The sequence below is a fragment of the Megalobrama amblycephala genome, linkage group LG2 (genome assembly GCF_018812025.1).
Source record: "Megalobrama amblycephala isolate DHTTF-2021 linkage group LG2, ASM1881202v1, whole genome shotgun sequence".
Taxonomy (NCBI): domain Eukaryota; kingdom Metazoa; phylum Chordata; class Actinopteri; order Cypriniformes; family Xenocyprididae; genus Megalobrama; species Megalobrama amblycephala.
The window spans coordinates 14,694,074-14,710,911 of NC_063045.1; the positions used below are offsets into that span (position 1 = coordinate 14,694,074).

The following is a 16,838-nucleotide window of genomic DNA, read 5'->3' on the forward strand; positions in this document are numbered from 1 at the left end:
TCAATATCTGGTGTATCTACATTGTTGGCCATACTAATGATGCAAGCAATATACAACAACTTGAAACCTGATCTGACCGTTTTTGATCTGACGATGATCAGAGGCGTGATTGTGTTTGTTAACACTTAGGGCCCTATAATACACCCGGCGCAATGCGCCGCAAGTGTGTTTGCTAGTTTGCGTCCGGCGCCGTTCGCGTTTTCCAGTTCAGCGCCACGTCCTTAAATTAGTAAATGCATTTGCGCCAGTTAGTGCGCCCATGGGCGTGCTGGTCTAAAAAGAGGTGTGTTCAGGCGCATTGCCGGCGCATTGCTTTTAAGGAGCTGAAAATAGACTGCGCCATAGACCAACTCAATCCTAGTCTAAAGTCAATGGCGCAATATTTTTTTTTTGTTAGAGCGCGTTGGTAGAAACTGCGCCTCTGGGCGCGTCCACAGTGCGCGTTGACTTTGCTTATTACACACAGGGATGCGCATCACACAAACATGCCAAATATTAAAAACAAAAGGATTACAGTGTAAAAGAATATTATTGTGTAGGCTACATAAATAAAAAGCGTTCAGCTTTTCTGCCAACAAATTCCGCCATGTAAATAGCAATCCGCCATGGCGCGAGCGCATCTCGCTCTTAAAGGGAATGGGAGATGACACTCTGATTGGTTTATTGAACGTTACGCCCATTACTCATTAAGAGAATAGGGACAACCCATTTCAAAAATGCGCACGGACCGTTTTTCCGTCGTTAAAATAGCAAAAGTAGATTTGGACACGCCCTGAGTGCACCTGCGCCGTGCGCTTTACACTTTGCGTTTAGATCGTTAAAATAGGGCCCCAAGTGTTAATTTAGAATTTATGACATCAGGATTAGAGTCAGAGAAAAAAAATCACAGTATCATCATCAGCATACAGTAAGCATTCTGAGTATTTACACACTTGAGGAAGATCATTAATGTATAAAAGAAAAAGTAAAGGTCCAAGAATACTGCCTTGAGGAACACCCATTTCACAGACTAAAGATTGAGATGTTACATGATTAATTTTAACAGCTTGCGACCTGTTTGTCAAAAAAGAATAAAGTATTTCTATCACAGATGAGGACAAATTAAATGAATATAGTTAAGCAAGATCTGATGGTTCACTGTGTCGAAGGCTTTACGAAAGTCAATAAAAACAGCTCCAGTGATGTGACCTTGTTAAGAGCGTTACGTATTTGTTCAGTGAAGAGTAGTAATGCCGACATGGTAGATCGCTTAGCGCGGAAACCGTGTTGACAGTCACTGAGCAAGTTATTAATTTCTAAATAAGAAATTAACTGGTTATGCAAGGTTGTTCAAGTAACTTCGACATTGCTGGGAGTATTGCTATAGGTCTATAATTTGAGACAAAAGTGGGATCATCAGATTTAAAAATGGAATAATTTGTGCTCTTTTTCCAATCAGTAGGAAAGATCGAAAGCCTGATACAAAGATTAATTAAATGCTGAAAAAGAGGTATAAGGCTATCAGCATGAGTCTTCAAAATAAAGTATTTAAACCATAAATATCACAGGCATGAGAATTTTTAATGAGCGCAATTTTCTTATTACCTAGTTCTGTGAAATCTCAGGAAATGAAAACTGATCAGGTGTTAAAGAAAAAACAGGTGGAAAGGAAGAAGCTGCAAAATTAGTTGCCAATTCTTTAACAGATGATACAAAATAATCATTAAAGCACTTGCAATCTTTTCCGAATCTGAGATTTTCCCTTTAGGGAAATTTGAATAATGATATTCTTTTTCTTCTCATTTTCGCCGATGATGACTTTAAGGGTCTGCCATAACATCATTGGGGGTTTTTTTTGGAAACATTACATACATTACAGGTACATCGAGGAGGAATATCAAAGCCATGATTTTTACTCACCCCAAGAAACTGCAGCTTTCTTTCTCTCCATGTCCTGCTCTGCTGTAGACAGTTTCTCTTGCTTTTTCCTTTTCTTCCAGGCCAAAAATGTTTCCAGAGTAATTCAAGTGACGCTTCCTACAACAATAACAGCTGATCATTACAAAAGTTTAAAGAAATCAATAACCGCATTAATACAATGACATTGTTTCCTTTACAATCATGTTCTATGACACTATCCTTCTCACCTCCGTCTCCATCAAATGCTCCATCAAATCACTATATAAATATTGTCAGAACCTACATTTTATGTCTTTGCTTTCTTCTTTTCAGCCTCTCCATGTTTCTTTTCACAACTTTCAAGTTGTTCACAAGCTCAAGTTTCTTTTGGTCACTGGTGTCTGCAATTATAAAATCAAGACGAGAGTTAAAAACAGAATAGAGCAAACACAACAGATCTGGGGTGCGTTTCCCAAAGCGAACTATGGTCGCAAGTTCCGTCGTTACCAATAGAGTTCAATGGGACTTACGACCATAGTTGGCTAACGATGCTTTCGGGAAACTCACCCCTGATCAGTTACTAGGCATTTACAAATCTAGAAAAATGTAATAAAGTAATAAAATGACAACAATAATATGTATGTGCATTTGTATATTTATTCACAAACAAGATTCATTCAGACACCAGCAAAGATTCATTCAGTAGATTCACAAGCAACGAAATGCTCTTTCACAGGCCGCACTGGAATGGTACCGGCTTGTGCTATAGTCAGTCTGTGGAGGCAGGACAAGTTGTGCACTTCAAAAGGAAGAGACTTTAGTGAAAAAAGATACGAGTCAGTGTAAGAAAGATTCATTCACTTAAAAGATTCATTCAGCACATACATTGACTGATTGACCACAAACATGGGGCAGTTCCTAATAGTGATGCTGGCCTTAACAGACACCACTGCATACACACACAGAAGAGGAATATACTGTATATATAACTGTAAATGAAGATGATAATGGTGCTGGAGAAGCATATAGTACATGTAACATAGAGCTCAGGCTGCTCTGATTGACTTACTGCTGATATCAAGTGTTGTTTACATTTAAATCAGCCTCAACATTCTATGTCAGTCCAGCAGCTTGAGTTTATATTTGAAATCATCACAACTGTCCCTGAAGCCTTGAAGCCTGATCACACGCTACAAACTCTTCACAACTCTACTATCTGATAAGTTTCATCAGTTTGGGAAGTGTTTCTTCAGTCATCAGCATGGAGCAGCGTCGCCCGAGAAGAACCAGGACTTCCCACACACCTGAGAGGATTCTGGGTCTCTTCTGTTCAAGAGCGCTGTGAGCTTACATGGCTGGCAGCTGTAAGCAGGTTGGATCACACTTACAGCTGCATCTCTGCCAAAGCTCAAACATCCAAAGGATTGGAAGAGCAAGTGCCCAAGTGCTACTTGAAGAACGCAGCCGTCCTTCCCGATGTCCGTCCAGCAGCGTCAGTGTCTTCGGAGGACGCGTGTCCAGCTCCTCTGTGTCAGCAGGAAGAGTCTGTCTCCATCCACGGCTACAGCACGCAGGGGTACCAGGACATTTACCGCTCTGTGGCAGAGCCCATGATCAAGACACGCTTTGGTCGGCACCGTCCCTACAGCCTTGAGCTGGGACTGAAGATTAAGCAGCGCCTGTGGGAGACTCTCAAGCGCCCTTCACTGCTGGAGACAGAGCAGCCTGATGGACGCGTCCTCGTCACTGAGAGCTTCTCCACATCCAGCAGAAGCTTCGCTCCTCGTGTCCATGTGGACATCAGTGAAGAGCCGCTGCCAGAGGAACCACCAAGAAAGAAGCCCAGACACTGAGTCATCACAGCGGGGCTACGTATGTACATACTGTATATAGCTATAGAGTACCTTTATAGTTTTATGAGTAAGTTTCAGTTTTTAAAGTTAAGTTTTAGTTTGAGTAGTTTTTTTTTTTTTTTACTGTGTCAAGAACATTTTTAGCACATTGCTGTGTGGTTGAAAGGATTTTTAGTGACTGTCAATGCACTGATATGCGGTTCTTCGAAGTCTTTTGCTACGTGCTTGTCGGGATGTTTCGGGTGGCTCTGGTGTTGACATGCGTTTGCCAAGGTTTTCTGAGCGGTTGTTATTGTGTTGCTGTGCGGTTTCTAGACTCTTCTGTGAGGTTTTTCAAGCATTGCTTCATGGTTGTTAGGAGGTTTTGTGTGGTTGGTTGATATGCGGTTGCTTTTAAAGAGTTAAGTTAGGGTAGGTTAGGGTCCCTCACACGGTTTGCAGCTTGACGTGCTGTGAGGGCTTGTGTGCATCAGTGATGCTGAGAGCTACGCCACTGCTACTGCACAGCTACTGTTAGGGTCACCCATAGTGGACAGGTCTCAGCTGAGATGCCAGACGAAGACAAACCACCTGATTCTGGACAGCAGAAGATTGGCCTGACGTTCCTGGCAGAAGATCAGAGTCTCGTGACAACAGGAACAACGTGGAATGGAAGAAACTTCACTCTGATTATATATGTGGAAGTCACAGATGGATCGATGGAAGCAACTGTTCAAACAGAACGAGGAAACAAACTGCTTTAATATTGGTAAAGGTGTACGACAAGTCTGTGTTCCTTCTTCAGCGCTCAGCCAATCCAGTATAATTACATTGTGCGTAAAATAAAATAAAATAAAATAAAATAAATAAAATAAAATAAAATAAATAAAATAAAAATAATAAAATGAATAAATAAATAAAATAAACATAAAAAAATAAAATAAAATAAATAAAAATAAATAATTAATATAATAAAATAAAATAAATAAAATAAAATAAAAATAATAAAATCAAATAAAATATAAACATAAAATAAAAAAAATAAAATAAAATAAATAAAATATAAAAATAAAATAAAATATAAAAATAAAATAATAATAAAATAATAAAAAAAATAAAATAAATAATAATAAAATAAAAATTACTTAAATGCTTGTATGCATAAAAAACAAACATGTCTGAAATCACTTCTAAACCTGAAACGATTTGCACATGATCATGTAAATACTGGTGATTAGAACAGTGAAAATGATTAATTTACTAAAATACAACAATTAATATTTATAACAGTATCGCAGTAATATTAACCTCAAACCAGAATTAATAAAACGGAAGCTCTGTAATGCGCTTATTTGTGCTTCAATAATCAAAATCTGCATGTTAAACATAACTCATTAAAAATTAAAAATATTAAATTATTAAATAATTAAACATTTTTAATTACACAAAATAGCAAATATATGGAGTCAAAAGTGCTGAAATGAAAACGAAATGTACTGAAAAACTAAAACTATCAAATACTGCTTTAGTTTAAGATTTTTCAATCTAAACTACAATCGAATCTCAAATCTCTCAAAATGTTGCTATTTGGCTGCAAAAGTCTGAAAATAATAAAAATTACATTTATTCAAGTTGTCATTTGTCTGAGTTTCATTTATAATGTCTGACTATGTTTTAAGATATTTTTATGTGTCTTCACTACTTTTCTGAACCTTGAATGTGGTAATTTCGTTGCTGTCTATGGGAGATAAAAAAATAGACTAGGATTTCATCAAAAACATCTTAATCTGTGTTCTGTAGATGAATGAAGGTCTTACAGGTTTGGAATGACATGAGGGTGAGTAATTAATGACAGACATTTCATTTTGGGTGAACTAACCGTTTAACAACCTCATAGCTCACATTAGGTCTGTCTTTAAATGTTTTTAGGTTATTGTTAAAATATTGGGTTTTTGGACATTAAACTTGGGTAAATCCAGCAAGCAGTAGTATTTTTTAATTGTATAACGTTGACGATAATGTAATAATTGTCTCACATTTACACAATAAAAAATGACAGTAATCTATTACGATGATCAGAGGCGTGACTGTGTTTGTTAACACTTAGTATGTGCTTTTGGAAACATTACATACATTACAGGTACATCGAGGAGGAATATCAAAGCCATGATTTTTACTCACCCCAAGCACCTGCAGCTTTCTTTCTCTCCATGTCCTGCTCTGCTGTAGACAGTTTTTCTTGCTTTTTCCTTTTCTTCCAGGCCAAAAATGTTTCCAGAGTAATTCAAGTGACGCTTCCTACAACAGTAACAGCTGATCATTACAAAAGTTTAAAGAAATCAATAACAGCATTAATACAATGACATTGTTTCCTTTACAATCATGTTCTATGACACTATTAATGGTCTCTTTTCTCGTCCTTCTCACCTCCGTCTCCATCAAATCCTCCTCCTCATTCTTTTCATCTTTCTTCAGAAACTCACATGAAGAGTGTGGCAGTAAAAACAGTCGTCACCTCCGTCAGCACAAACCCAAACTAGCCATTTTTACTGTTTTCAACACTCAGTGTCAAGAATATATACTTGCACTCATTCAAATGAATAAATAAATAAGATAATTAATTAAATTATTTTATCAATGAGTGAATAATCAAGTGAGCAGTCAAATTGCATTAAAGGATGAAAATCACTATATAAATATTGTCAGAACCTACATTTTTGTCTTTGCTTTCTTCTTTCAGCCTCTCCATGTTTCTTTCACAACTTTCAAGTTGTTCACAAGCTCAAGTTTCATCACTGGCGTCTGCAATTACAATCGACGAAGTTAAAAACAGAATAAGCAAAACAACAGATCTGCTCAGTTACTAGGCATTTACAAAGCTAGAAAAATGTAATAAAATAATAAAAATGACAACAATAATATGTATGTGCATTTGTATATTTATTCACAAACAAGATTCATTCAGACACCAGCAAAGATTTGTTCAGTAGATTCACAAGCAACGAAATGCTCTTTCACAGGCCGCACTGGAATGGTACCGGCTTGTGCTATAGTCAGTCTGTGGAGGCAGGAAAAGTTGTGCACTTCAAAAGGAAGAGACTTTAGTGAAAAAAAGATATGAGTCAGTGTAAGAAAGATTCATTCAGCACATACATTGACTGATTGACCACAAACATGGGGCAGTTCCTAATAGTGATGCTGGCCTTAACAGACACCACTGCATACACACACAGAAGAGGAATATACTGTATATATAACTGTAAATGAAGATGATAATGGTGCTGGAGAAGCATATAGTACATGTAACATAGAGCTCAGGCTGCTCTGATTGACTTACTGCTGATATCAAGTGTTGTTTACATTTAAATCAGCCTCAACATTCTATGTCAGTCCAGCAGCTTGAGTTTATATTTGAAATCATCACAACTGTCCCTGAAGCCTTGAAGCCTGATCACACGCTACAAACTCTTCACAACTCTACTATCTGATAAGTTTCATCAGTTTGGGAAGTGTTTCTTCAGTCATCAGCATGGAGCAGCGTCGCCCGAGAAGAACCAGGACTCTTCCCACACACCTGAGAGGATTCTGGGTCTCTTCTGTTCAAGAGCGCTGTGAGCTTACATGGCTGGCAGCTGTAAGCAGGTTGGATCACACTTACAGCTGCATCTCTGCCAAAGCTCAAACATCCAAAGGACTGGAAGAGCAAGTGCCCAAGTGCTACTTGAAGAACGCAGCCGTCCTTCCCGATGTCCGTCCAGCAGCGTCAGTGTCTTCGGAGGACGTGTGTCCAGCTCCTCTGTGTCAGCAGGAAGAGTCTGTCTCCATCCACGGCTACAGCATGCAGGGGTACCAGGACATTTACCGCTCTGTGGCAGAGCCCATGATCAAGACACGCTTTGGTCGGCACCGTCCCTACAGCCTTGAGCTGGGACTGAAGATTAAGCAGCGCCTGTGGGAGACTCTCAAGCGCCCTTCACTGCTGGAGACAGAGCAGCCTGATGGACGCGTCCTCGTCACTGAGAGCTTCTCCACATCCAGCAGAAGCTTCGCTCCTCGTGTCCATGTGGACATCAGTGAAGAGCCGCTGCCAGAGGAACCACCAAGAAAGAAGCCCAGACACTGAGTCATCACAGCGGGGCTACGTATGTACATACTGTATATAGCTATAGAGTACCTTTATAGTTTTATGAGTAAGTTTCAGTTTTTAAAGTTAAGCTTTAGTTTGAGTGAGTTTTTTTTATTGTGTCAAGAACATTTTTAGCACATTGCTGTGTGGTTGAAAGGATGTTTTGGTGACTGTCAATGCACTGATATGCGGTTCTTCAAAGTCTTTTGCTACGTGCTTGTCGGGATGTTTCGGGTGGCTCTGGTGTTGACATGCGTTTGCCAAGGTTTTTGAGCGGTTGTTATTGTGTTGCTGTGCGGTTTCTGGACTCTTCTGTGAGGTTTTTCAAGCATTGCTTCATGGTTGTTAGGAGGTTTTGTGTGGTTGGTTGATATGCGGTTGCTTTTAAAGAGTTAAGTTAGGGTAGGTTAGGGTCCCTCACACGGTTTGCAGCTTGACGTGCTGTGAGGGCTTGTGTGCATCAGTGATGCTGAGAGCTACGCCATAGGCAGAGATCCATAGTGGACAGGTCTCAGCTGAGATGCCAGACGAAGACAAACCACCTGATTCTGGACAGCAGAAGATTGGTCTGATGTTCCTGGCAGAAGATCAGACTCTTGTGACAACAGCAACAACGTGGAATGGAAGAAACTTCACCCTGATTATAAATGTGGAAGTCGCAGATGGATCGATGGAAGCAACTGTTCGAACAGAACGAGGAAACAAACTGCTTTAATATTGGTAAAGGTGTACGACAAGTCTGCGTTCTTTCTTCAGCGCTCAGCCAATCCAATTTAATTACATTGTGCGTAAAATAAAATAAAATAAAATAAAAATAATAAAATGAAATAAAATAAAATATAAACATAAAAAAATTAAATTAAATTAAATTAAATATAAAAATAAAATAAAATATAAAAATAAAATAATATTAATATAATAAAATTAAATAAAATTAAATAAAATACAATAAAATAAAATAAAAATAATAAAATCAAATAAAATATAAACATAAAAAAAGAAAATTAAATAAAATAAAATATAAAAATAAAATAAAATAAAATATAAAAATAAAATAATAATAAAATAATAAAATGAAATAAAATAAAATAATAATAAAATAAAAATTACTTAAATGCTTGTATGCATAAAAAACAAAACATGTCTGAAATCACTTCTAAACCTGAAATGATGTAAATACTGGTGATTAGAACAGTGAAAATGATTAATTTACTAAAATACAACAATTAATATTTATAACAGGTATCACAGTAATATTAACCTTATAAACCAGAAATTAATAAAACGGAAGCTCTGTAATGCGCTTATTTGTGCTTCAATAATCAAAATTAACTTTTAAAATAAAAACGAAATGTACTGAAAAACTAAAACTATCAAATACTTCTTTAGTTTAAGATTTTTCAATCTAAACTACAATCGAATCTCAAATCTCTCAAAATGTTGCTATTTGGCTGCAAAAGTGTGAAAATAATAAAAATATACATTTTATTCAAGTTGTCATTTGTCTGAGTTTCATTTATAATGTCTGACTATGTTTTAAGATATTTTTATGTGTCTTCACTACTTTTCTGAACCTTGAATGTGGTAATTTCGTTGCTTTCTATGGGAGATAAAAAAAAATAGACTAGGATTTCATCAAAAACATCTTAATCTGTGTTCTGTAGATGAATGAAGGTCTTACAGGTTTGGAATGACATGAGGGTGAGTAATTAATGACAGACATTTCATTTTTGGGTGAACTAACCATTTAACAACCTCATAGCTCACAGTAGGTCTGTCTTTAAATGTTTTTAGGTTATTGTTAAAATATTTGGTTTTTGGACATTAAACTTGGGTAAAATCCAGCAAGCAGTAGTATTTTTTAATTGTATAACCTTGACGATAATGTAATAATTGTCTCACATTTACACAATAAAAAATGACAGTAATCTATTACGATGATCAGAGGCGTGACTGTGTTTGTTAACACTTAGTATGTGCTTTTGGAAACATTACATACATTACAGGTACATCGAGGAGGAATATCAAAGCCATGATTTTTACTCACCCCAAGCACCTGCAGCTTTCTTTCTCTCCATGTCCTGCTCTGCTGTAGACAGTTTCTCTTGCTTTTTCCTTTTCTTCCAGGCCAAAAATGTTTCCAGAGTAATTCAAGTGACGCTTCCTACAACAGTAACAGCTGATCATTACAAAAGTTTAAAGAAATCAATAACAGCATTAATACAATGACATTGTTTCCTTTACAATCATGTTCTATGACACTATTAATGGTCTCTTTTCTCGTCCTTCTCACCTCCGTCTCCATCAAATCCTCCTCCTCATTCTTTTCTTCTTTCTTCAGAAACTCACATGAAGAGTGTGGCAGTAAAAACAGTCGTCACCTCCGTCAGCACAAACCCAAACTAGCCATTTTTACTGTTTTCAACACTCAGTGTCAAGAATATATACTTGCACTCATTCAAATGAATAAATAAATAAGATAATTAATTAAATTATTTTATCAATGAGTGAAATAATCAAGTGAGCAGTCAAATTGCATTAAAGGATGAAAATCACTATATAAATATTGTCAGAACCTACATTTTATGTCTTTGCTTTCTTCTTTTCAGCCTCTCCATGTTTCTTTTTCACAACTTTCAAGTTGTTCACAAGCTCAAGTTTCTTTTGGTCACTGGCGTCTGCAATTACAAAATCAAGACGAGAGTTAAAAACAGAATAGAGCAAACACAACAGATCTGCTCAGTTACTAGGCATTTACAAATCTAGAAAAATGTAATAAAGTAATAAAAATGACAACAATAATATGTATGTGCATTTGTATATTTATTCACAAACAAGATTCATTCAGACACCAGCAAAGATTCGTTCAGTAGATTCACAAGCAACGAAATGCTCTTTCACAGGCCGCACTGGAATGGTACCGGCTTGTGCTATAGTCAGTCTGTGGAGGCAGGAAAAGTTGTGCACTTCAAAAGGAAGAGACTTTAGTGAAAAAAGATATGAGTTAGTATAAGTAAGATTCATTCAGCACATACATTGACTGATTGACCACAAACATGGAGCAGTTCCTAATAGTGATGCTGGCCTTAACAGACACCACTGCATACACACACAGAAGAGGAATATACTGTATATATAACTGTAAATGAAGATGATAATGGTGCTGGAGAAGCATATAGTACATGTAACATAGAGCTCAGGCTGCTCTGATTGACTTACTGCTGATATCAAGTGTTGTTTACATTTAAATCAGCCTCAACATTCTATGTCAGTCCAGCAGCTTGAGTTTATATTTGAAATCATCACAACTGTCCCTGAAGCCTTGAAGCCTGATCACACGGTACAAACTCTTCACAACTCTACTATCTGATAAGTTTCATCAGTTTGGGAAGTGTTTCTTCAGTCATCAGCATGGAGCAGCGTCGCCCGAGAAGAACCAGGACTCTTCCCACACACCTGAGAGGATTCTGGGTCTCTTCTGTTCAAGAGCGCTGTGAGCTTACATGGCTGGCAGCTGTAAGCAGGTTGGATCACACTTACAGCTGCATCTCTGCCAAAGCTCAAACATCCAAAGGATTGGAAGAGCAAGTGCCCAAGTGCTACTTGAAGAACGCAGCCGTCCTTCCCGATGTCCGTCCAGCAGCGTCAGTGTCTTCGGAGGACGTGTGTCCAGCTCCTCTGTGTCAGCAGGAAGAGTCTGTCTCCATCCACGGCTACAGCACGCAGGGGTACCAGGACATTTACCGCTCTGTGGCAGAGCCCATGATCAAGACACGCTTTGGTCGGCATCGTCCCTACAGCCTTGAGCTGGGACTGAAGATTAAGCAGCGCCTGTGGGAGACTCTCAAGCGCCCTTCACTGCTGGAGACAGAGCAGCCTGATGGACGCGTCCTCGTCACTGAGAGCTTCTCCACATCCAGCAGAAGCTTCGCTCCTCGTGTCCATGTGGACATCAGTGAAGAGCCGCTGCCAGAGGAACCACCAAGAAAGAAGCCCAGACACTGAGTCATCACAGCGGGGCTACGTATGTACATACTGTATATAGCTATAGAGTACCTTTACAGTTTTATGAGTAAGTTTCAGTTTTTAAAGTTAAGCTTTAGTTTGAGTGAGTTTTTTTTATTGTGTCAAAAACATTTTTAGCACATTGCTGTGTGGTTGAAAGGATGTTTTGGTGACTGTCAATGCACTGATATGCGGTTCTTCAAAGTCTTTTGCTACGTGCTTGTCGGGATGTTTCGGGTGGCTCTGGTGTTGACATGCGTTTGCCAAGGTTTTTGAGCGGTTGTTATTGTGTTGCTGTGCGGTTTCTGGACTCTTCTGTGAGGTTTTTCAAGCATTGCTTCATGGTTGTTAGGAGGTTTTGTGTGGTTGGTTGATATGCGGTTGCTTTTAAAGAGTTAAGTTAGGGTAGGTTAGGGTCCCTCACACGGTTTGCAGCTTGACGTGCTGTGAGGGCTTGTGTGCATCAGTGATGCTGAGAGCTACGCCATAGGCAGAGATCCATAGTGGACAGGTCTCAGCTGAGATGCCAGACGAAGACAAACCACCTGATTCTGGACAGCAGAAGATTGGTCTGATGTTCCTGGCAGAAGATCACAGTCTTGTGACAACAGCAACAACGTGGAATGGAAGAAACTTCACTCTGATTATATATGTGGAAGTCACAGATGGATCGATGGAAGCAACTGTTCGAACAGAACGAGGAAACAAACTGCTTTAATATTGGTAAAGGTGTACGACAAGTCTGAGTTCTTTCTTCAGCGCTCAGCCAATCCAGTATAATTATATTGTGCGTAAAATAAAATAAAATAATAAAATAAAATATAAAAATAAAATAATAAAATAAAAATTACTTAAATGTTTGTATGCATAAAAAATCAGCCAATCCAATTTAATTACATTGTGCATAAAATAAAATAAAATAAAACAATAAAATAAAATAAAATATAAACATAAAAAATAAAATAAAATAAAATAAAATAAAATAAAATAAAATAATAAAATAAAAATTACTTAAATGCTAGTATGCATAAAAAACAAAACATGTCTGAAATAATTTCTAAACCTGAAATGATTTGCACATGATCATGTAAATACTGGTGATTAGAGCAGTGAAAATGATTAATTTACTAAAATACAACAATTACTATTTATAACAGGTAAAAACTAATATGAACTTTATAAATCAGGCCTTAATAAAATAGAAGCTCTGTAATGCGTTTATTTGTGCGTCAATAATCAAAATCTGTATGTTAAACATAAAAACTTAAAATAATTAAAAATATTAAATTATTAAATAATTAAACAGTTTTAATCATGCAAAATTGCACATATATGGAGTCAAAAGTGCTGAAATGACTCTATATTTACTTCTGTTCCTATTAAAATGCATTTATTTCCTTCTTAAGAAACAAAAATATGTAAATGTTTTATTAGCATTTTTCCAAAAAAGACTTAAAATTAACTGTGAATTAACTAAAATTAACTTTTAAAATAAAAACGAAATGTACTGAAAAACTAAAACTATCAAATACTGCTTAAAATACTGCTTAAACTACAATCGAATCTCAAATCTCTCAAAATGTTGCTATTTGGCTGCAAAAGTCTGAAAATAATAAAAATATAGATTTTATTCAAGTTTTCATTTGTCTGAGTTTCATTTATAATGTCTGATTATGTTTTAAGATATTTTTATTCATCACGACAAAATGCAATATATTATTCTGATTGCCTTTAAAGGGATTGTTCACTCAACATAAAAGAAGATATTTTGGAAAAATGTGGGGTTTTTTTCTGTTCATTTTAAGTTCATTTTATGTGGTCTAATGTTTTTTTTGGACCCCACTGACTTTCATTGTGTGGACACAAACAGTTGAAACATCCTTCAAAATATCTTCTTACATGTTTGGAACGACATGATGGTGAGTAAATGATGACAGAATATGCATTTTTGACTGAACTGTCACTTAAATGTCTGTGAGCTTGATTTCCTGAAAGCGGTTTAAAGCGTGATCTGCTTTTGACTCTCAAAATGGATTCAGCAGTCAGTTTTGGACATGATATCGACCTGCAGCCCATTTTCAGGGTTGTGATCTATATGAACAGACTGTCCAATGAACAGGTTTTCAAAGAGTTTAGAAGAGGAAACATGTCTGTGTGTGTAGAAATCATCAAGCTCTCTTCGTTGAGGGAAACATCCATAACAGCATCACTTACCTGTCATTACTGATGTCAACAGCTGCATCTAGATGGACAGAGAAAGACATGAGCAGACTGTACTTAAATATATATGTACTTTAAATATATATATATATATATATATATATATATATATATATATATATAATATATATATATATATATATATATATATTTACCATGACAATAACGGCACTTGAATCCTATATAAAAACTACACAAAATAATTGTAATAGTTATATCATTGTGCTTGTGTAAAATAGAATATATAAAATATTGTAATATAAAATATGACAATAATTGCTAAATATTATTTTAAAATGTTTGGTTTTAATAATTATAATTCAACGTTTAAAACAGTCTGTAGGTGTCAGTCTCGAGCAGCCAATGACGAGAGAAATTAAAGGGTCAGTTCACCCAAAAATGAAAATAATATTATTACTCACCCTCATGTCGTTCTCCACCCCTAAGACCTTAATTAGTTCATCTTCTGAACACAAATTAAGATATTTTTGATTAAATCCGATGGCTCAGCGAGGCCTGCATAGACAGCAATGGTAGGCTACTTCCTCTCTCAAGATCCATAAAGGTACTAAAAACATGTTTAAATCATTCATGTGAGTACAGTGGTTCAATAAAGCGACGAGAAAACAAAACAAAATAAAGACTTTTTAACAATATCTAGTGATGGCCGATTTCAAAACACTGCTTTATGAAGCTCTAGAGCTTTACGAATCAAATCAGTGGTTCAGAGCGCCAAAGTCACGAGATTTCAGCAGTTTGATAAGCAATCCGAATCACTGATTCGACTCAAAAGATTCAAAAGAACCGGGGGTTATTATTGTGACATAATAACATTAAGATATAAACAATGTACTCACATTAACTGATTTAAATATATTTTTAGTAGCCTACCTTTATGGATCTTGAGAGAGGAAGTAGCCTACCATTGCTGTCTATGCAGGCCTCGCTGAGCAATCGGATTTAATCAAAAATATCTTAATTTGTGTTCCGAAGATGAACAAAGGTCTTAGGGGTGGAGAACGAAATGAGGGCGAGTAATAAATTACATTATTTTTATTTTGGGGGGAACTAACCCTTTAACTGGACAGTGAACTCACCTGATGACTCGGAGCGAGTCCTGAAGCTAGTGAGGGCGAAATCTTTGTGAAGCACCGAGGCTTCCCCTCGTAAACAGGTTCATTACTCAAAGATTTTCAACACGGTGCACACTAATGACATCTTGTGGTCAAAAGGTGGTAAAAAAAATGCCTTTGCGTCCCAGCTGACCCAGCTATTTTTGCACTGTTTCATGTAATAAATCAGTTTATGAAAAGCGTATAAAACAATGTAATTATTACACATATTACACATAGTCTTTCACGTGTCATTTTACTTACACGATTTTAATAAATGAGTCTGAATAAATTTTTGGGGGGAATAATCAAAATAAATGATTGTCAAAATAAATGATTGTCATAGAATGAAGTATGAATTGGGAATAAATGCAAGCTGAATATGCACAAAAATACACATGTAAATATTTATTCGTATTATGACATATTCTTTCATATGCTTTTATATTCTACAGTCACGACAGCGACACGACAGGTTATGAATTGTAAAATATTGTATGATATGTATTGCCAGCATACAAATGTTTAATAAATCACACGTGAACTCTTATAAGATGATTTTTGCGCTTGTTTCTATATTAGATTGATAAATGAGGCCCAGTGTCTCCACCCACTCTTATATTTATACCGTGTTTAGCCAATGAGAGCTCACTGATCGTCTTCATCTTGACCATCATCATCTCTATGCTCCTGCTGGCATCTCTACTGCCATACCTGATGTTCACTGGTGAGACTGATTGACCAAACTGAATATTCACAAGTTCACACTTACACAACACAATTGTTAGATTCAAATGACATCAGGCTATTTCATGATGACTACAAAACAATCAGCAATAAACACCTGATGTCATTTTGTTTTAGCTTTCTTTGCTACTGCAAATGTGCTTAAAGTCCCCATGAACCAGAAGTTGCAAACAACTTTTCTCCAGTGTTGTGACGTATTTCCATGTAAAACGTAAAATTGAACAGAGGGCATGGTTTTATTTTAGCACTCCTCCTCTCCATCTCTGCTCATCTCAGTTGGAGAGGAGTGGTTTAAGCATTTTCAGCCCAAGCCGTCAAACTGACGTCATCTGAGAAGGAACGCCATTCCAGACCGGAAGTAACTTTTCAGATTTTGATTAAAGATTACCACGACAAACATTTTTTTTCTGTGTATTAACTTACACGGATTAATTGTTCACCACAAGACTAGTAATATGCACAAGCAAAGTAAATAGGGTCAATTTTGATTTCATGACGACTTTAACAGCTCTTGGCTGACATGCGGCATTGCTGTGGCCTGCTTGTAGCCCACACTAGGGTCGTAATTTAGTGCAGCATGTGGGCCAGATCATCATGCCACATATGACAGATGTAGGCCGGATCTGATGAAATGGCAGTAATATGTGGCTTACAGAGTTTTTTCATCAAAAGCTCAGTATGCTTTTATAAAAGAATGCATTAAAGTTTGAGAAACGTTCATTATAATATGACTTTCTTTCAACAGAAATAAAATACTGACAGTTATGGTTGGTGCATATGACCTAAAAAATGACAATGACCTTTCCATAACTTTAAGTGAGAAAATGATATTATAAACTGTGGTTTAATCTTATGGAAGATAAATCTATTTGTTAATAATAAATGCTTTTAAATTACAACTCGAGAAAAAAGTCGAAC

At 36.6% G+C, this 16,838-nt stretch overlaps 1 long non-coding RNA gene across 1 annotated transcript; it reads right to left on the minus strand.

Moving 5' to 3' along the window:
- Nucleotides 1–2,188: 2,188 nt before the first annotated feature.
- LOC125263766 lies at nt 2,189–6,346 on the minus strand. Its single transcript, XR_007183890.1, has 3 exons — nt 6,138–6,346; nt 5,892–6,008; nt 2,189–2,279 (listed from the first exon to the last, which is right to left on the minus strand). It is a non-coding gene; the product is annotated as an uncharacterized LOC125263766 (long non-coding RNA).
- Between the last annotated feature and the right edge of the window lie 10,492 nt (nt 6,347–16,838).